This window comes from Delphinus delphis, chromosome X (genome assembly GCF_949987515.2).
Source record: "Delphinus delphis chromosome X, mDelDel1.2, whole genome shotgun sequence".
NCBI classification, from domain to species: domain Eukaryota; kingdom Metazoa; phylum Chordata; class Mammalia; order Artiodactyla; family Delphinidae; genus Delphinus; species Delphinus delphis.
The window spans coordinates 36,324,570-36,330,588 of NC_082704.1; the positions used below are offsets into that span (position 1 = coordinate 36,324,570).

Consider the following 6,019-nt stretch of genomic DNA (forward strand, 5'->3'; position numbering starts at 1 on the left):
TTAAATGGCCAAAAAAAATAATGGGAAAATGTTTTCCAAATTCTAAGGGGAAATTCTTTCTAAAAATAATTTTATGTTCAGCAAAACTGTTAATCAGGATTTAGGGTAGAATAAATAAATTTTCAGACATGCAAGTTCTTAGAAAACTTAACTCCTATGCACCGTTTCTAAGGAAGTGATTAGAAGAAGTGCTCCAAGAAACAGGAACATTTGCAACCCAGGAAATAGGAGATTCATCATAGAAGGGGAATGAAAGGAGGCAGTAAGATGAGAACTGTGTAGCAGGGGACTTCCCTGGTGGTCTAGTGGATAAGACTCCAAGCTCCCAATGCAGGGGGCCCGGGTTCGATCCCCGGTCAGGGAACGAGATCGCACATGCTGCAACTAAAGATCTCACATGCCACAATGAAGATCCTGTGTGCCACAACTAAGATGCAGCACAGCCAAATCAAAACAGAACAAAACAAAACTGTGTAGCCGGCCTAGAAGGCAATGACTCTAAATTGGAGCAAGAAGATGGAGACCTGTAGGACAGATGTCTCTATTTAAAAAACGGAACTGATAGAATACGATATCTTTGACCACGGTAAAAAACAATATTCTTGGGAGAGTATAATTAAAAGAATATTGATAATACCCAAATAGTAAGCCCACAATTTTTTTTTTAAAAGGACCAATTCACTCTAGGGAGAAAAAAGCATGTAGAAGAAAGAAAATATAATCATAGTATACTACTTGGCTCAGCAATGAAAGATATTAACATAGTCATAATAATGTAAATGATGAGTATCAGGGAATCCCCTGGCGGTCCAGTGGTTAGGACTCTGAGCTTTCACTGCCAAGGGTGTGGGTTCGATCCCTGGTCGGCAAACTAGGATCCCGCAAGCTGCGTGGCCCAGCCAAAAAAGAAAAAAAAAAAGATCAGTATCAATTTAAACAATAATTGTGACGTAACTCTGTTGCAAGGATGGAGGGTAGAGAAATCTGTGTGTGTGTGCGTGTGCGTGTGTGTGTGTGTATGGTGTCTTAAAGAACAAAACTCTATCTCCTCCTTAAATTATGGATGATTTGATGATTTTTTCCTCTCTAAATTAAAATGTCTTACTATAAAACTATACTAATCTAGACAGTGTGGTATTGGTGTAAGAATAGATAGATCAGTGGAACAGAATAGCATATATATATATACACATATACATATGTAAAAATATAATATATATATAAATTCAACATATATAAATTATATATATACATATATATATATATATATATATTTACAAATGTACCAAAGTAATTCAATAGGGAAAATATACTCTTTTAACAAATAGTACTGGAAAAACTGGATATCCTAATGCAAAACTGAACCTCTATTATTACCTCACCTTAGACACAAAAATTAAGTTGAAATGGATCATATATCTAAACATAAAATCTAAAATATAAAACCTTAGAAGAAAAATAATAGGAGAAAATCTTTATGATCTTGGGGTAGGCAAAAGCTTCTTAGAGCACCAAGACACAAACCACACAATAAAAATTAATAAATTGGACTTAATCAAAGTTGTAAAATTTTGCTCTTCAAAAGACACCATTAAGAAAATGAAAAAGAAAGTCACAGATTGGGAGAAAATATTCACAATACATAAATCAAATAAAGGAATTGTATCCAAAATTTATAAAGAACACTTACAAGTCAACAATAAGAAGACAAACAGCCCAATTTTAAATAACGAGCAAAGGATTTGAAGAGACACTTCACAAAAAAACATATGTGAATGGCAAATAAACACATTAAAAATATTTAATATCTTTAGTCATCAAGGAATCACAAACTAAAACCACTACTCATCCAGCAGAAAGGCTAAAATTTAAGATATTGACCATAGCAAGTGTTCATGAGGATGGGGAGAAGCTGGAACTCTCACACAGTGCTAGTGAGAATGTAAAACAGTACAACCAATTTGGAAAACAGTTTGGAAATTTCTTAAAAAGGTAAACTTACTACGTGACCTAGGTGTTCTACTTCTAGGTATTTACCCAAGAGAAATGTAAGCCTATGTCCATACAATGACTTGTATACAAATATTCATAGCAGATTTACTTATAATAACTCCAAACTGCAAACTACCCAAATGTTCCTCATTTGATAAATGGAAAAACAAATTGTGGTAAATCTATATAACATAATATTACTCATCAATTAAAAAGAACAAATTATTGGTATATTCATCAACATGGATGAATCTCAAAATCATTATGCTGAGTGAAAGAAACCAGGCCAAAATAAGTACATACTGCATGAGTCCATTAATATAAAATTATAGAAAATGCAAACTAGCATGCAGTGACAGAAAGCAGACCACTAGAAGTCTGGGGATGAAGGTGGAGGAGGAATGGATTACAAAGGGGTACAAAGAAACTTTAGGGGGATGATGGAAACGTTTGTTATCTTAACTGTGGTGATGGTTTCACAGGTGTGTTCATGTCAAAACTGAGTGAATTGTATACTTTAAATATATGCAGTTTAATGTACTTCAATTACACCTCAAGAAAGTTTTAAAATATTTTTTAAAAAGAAACCAACTACTGATACACTACAACATGTATGAACATCAAAATTATTATGCCAAGTGAAAAAAAAAAGTGCAAAATATGTAGTATATATTGTATGATTCCATTCATAAGAAACTCTAGAAAAGACAAATCTAATCTATAGTGTTGCTGAGGCCAAGAATGGGCTGTGGAAATTAATTGAGAAAGACCACAAGGTGTATACAGTTGACAAAACTCATCAACTATTCACTCTAAATGGGTGTATTTTATTAAGTGTAAATTATATTTCAATAAAGTTGATTAAAAATTAAAACCATTACTATTTTTAGATGATATACCTGGTTACCCAGAAAATTCAAAATAATCTACAGATAAACTATGAGAATTAATACGTGAATTTAATAAGGTCATTGTTAATGAGGTCAATAAACAAAAATCAATTGTATTTCTATATACCAGCACAAACAACTTGAAAATAAAAATTTTAAAACTATACCATTACTCTGGATTGGCTCTTGGAACAGAAAAAGGACATGAGTGGAAAAGCTGGTAAAATCCAGATAAACTCTGGAGTTTAGTTAATAGTAATGTACCAATGACAGTTTCTTTTTTCAATAATTAATTAATTAATTTTGGCTGCACCGGCTCTTAGTTGCTGCTCCCGGGATCTTTAGTTGCGGCCTGTTGACTTCTTAGTTGTGGCATGCAAACTCTTAATTGTGGCATGCATGCGGGATCTAGTTTCCCAACCACGGATCGAACCTGGGCCCCCTGAATTGGGAGCGCAGAGTCTTACCCACTGGACCACCAGGGAAGTCCCAACAGTTTCTTAGTTTTGACAAAAGCACCATGGAAATGTAAGATGTAAACAATAGAAAAAATTGTAGGAGTGGTATACAAGAACTCTCTGTACTATCTTTGCAACTTTTCAGGAAATCTAAATTTAGTCCAAAATAAAAAGTTTATTTTTAAAAAATCAACCCTTAAAAATAAAAAATAACATAAAACAAATTGACTTAAATTTCTATCTAATGATAGAATTATTCAAAAAATTTAAAAACAGTAATTTGACTGTACATCTCCAGTGGGATATACCTTACAGAGATAAATAATTGTAAAGAAACAAATAAAAACAACAATACACCTTAATCCTCAGTATATCAGCAGAAATAGCCATCCCATTTAGAATCTGGATCCAATGTACACTTTTTGATATTTATATTTTTGTCATCTTAACAAGTAATTTACAGAAGTAAGAATGAAGACAAATAACTTTATAAAAACATTTAGGAAGGATTTTAATATAACAAATAATTTTGTATCAAGTAAATTTTGGCACAAAAACATCATAAACAATATAGAATGTAGTCACATGGCCTCTTAGCATAAAGGGATGGTTCAGGTCCATGTCACAAAATATTGCATAATAAAATATTTCCTGTTAACTGTCATTCTTTTTTTTTGTGAGTCTTTTTTGTTTTGTTTTGTTTTGGGGGGCTTTTTAATCATTCCTTTTTGTCTTTAGAGATATATTATAGACTCATTAATTCTTGAGTTTGAGAAAATTTATCTAGGATATATATCTTCATCTGAAGACTCATAATCTGAGATTTCACTTACAGAATCGATTTCACTGTCATAATCTGAGTCTGGAGTGCTGTTATCTTTCTCATTATATTCATTCATATTCTGACTCATCTAATAATTGTGAAATACTCTCCTTTGTTAATTGCCATTATGGGAAGACATTTTTTAAAATTTTGGATTCTCAAATGGGTTTATTAAAAATTAAAAGTACGTTACAAAACAAAAGCAAAACACCTAAACCATTTATAATAGCGTTGAAAAATATTCAATACCTAAGAGTGAAACTAGGAAAATTGTGCACAACTTCTAAACAGAAAGTTCTGAAACATGTTTGAGAAGAAGTAAAAAAGACTTAAATAAATGGGTAGATTGTAAACAAATTGTAAATCTCAATATTGTAGAGATGTTAATTCTTGCTGATTTGATCTAGAAATTCAGGACAATTCCAATCAAATCCCAGAAGTTTTTTCCAATGGTGGAAAATAATGGGAATTCCCTGGCGGTCCGGTGGTTAGGACTCCCTGCTTCCACTGCAGGGGGCACGGGTTCCATCCCTTGTCAGGGAACTAAGATCTCGCATGCCGCCTGGTGTGGCCAAAAAATTTTTAAAAAAAGAAAGAATGAAAATGACAAACCAAATAAAATTTATATGGAAATACAAAGGGCCAAGAATAACCAAGGCAATATTGAAGAAGAACAAAACAAGACATAATACCAGAAACTAAGCTATATCTAGCTACAGTTATTAAGATCATGTGGTATAGACACAAGGACAGACAATTAGACCAATGGAACAGAATAGAGAACTTAAAACAAATCCATATCTATAGTCACCTGATTTATGTCAAAGATGACATTGCAGTTCAGTGGGGCAAAGAGTAGTGTTTTCAATAGATGGTGCTGGATCACTTGATTATGCATACAGGAGAAATTATATGTCAACCTCTTTTCATATTATACACAAAGATGAATTCCATATGGATAGCAGATATAAATGTGAAAGGTAAAACAATAAAGCTTTCAGAAGAAAATTTAGAATACAGAGCAGGCAACTCTCAGAAGCCAAGTCTGGGGCAATCTGAACAACAAAGTTAATAATGATAGCAACGAATTATAACTCATAGAATAAAAAGGGCCCGTATAAAACAAATATACATGGGTCCATACTCATGTAAGTAAATAAGTGAATAAACAAAGTAGGGGAGGGATAGCTCTTTCTTACAGAAGAATTCCAATCAATAAATGTAGAAGGAATAATGGAGATAGATCATCATCATGAGGCAAACACCACAGTAATATTTATTTCAAGCAGGAAACGCTGATGGATGCTTAAATTACTGGGCAAAACATGAGGAGGAACAGGATAGTATGACAGCCTCAAAGTAGCTCCTTTCAAATATTTATCAAAAAAGGGAAAAATAACTTTATAGTGGAGAAACCTAATAGACGCTACCTTAACCAAGTAATTAAGGTTACCATGACCAATAATAGGGCATGTTGACATGCACCGCCTTACATGATGCACTGAGAAGGACACAGCATTACCTCTGTGATATTAGTGCCAAAAAAAATCATAACCTCAATCTAATCATGAGAAAACATCAGACAAGCTCAAATTGGGAACATTCTACAAAACTAGTACTCTTCAAAAGTGCAGGATCATTGTAATATTTTCCTATTGCTGCAGTGACAAATTACCTTAGTGGCTGAAAACAAAACAAATTTATTCTCTTACAATTCTGGAGGTCAGAAGTCTAAAGTCAAGGTGTCAGCAGGGCAGTGCTCCTCCTGGAGTCTCTAAGGGAAGAATCTGTTTCCTTGTCTTTTCAGCTTCTAGAGGCTGCCTGCCTTCCTTAGTTTGTGACTCCCTTTTTTTTCA

At 33.3% G+C, this 6,019-nt stretch overlaps 1 non-coding gene across 1 annotated transcript; it reads left to right on the forward strand.

Moving 5' to 3' along the window:
* Positions 1–291: 291 nt before the first annotated feature.
* On the forward strand, positions 292–364 carry TRNAW-CCA (transfer RNA tryptophan (anticodon CCA)). The gene has a single exon. It is a non-coding gene; the product is annotated as a tRNA-Trp (tRNA).
* The last annotated feature ends 5,655 nt before the right edge of the window (positions 365–6,019 follow it).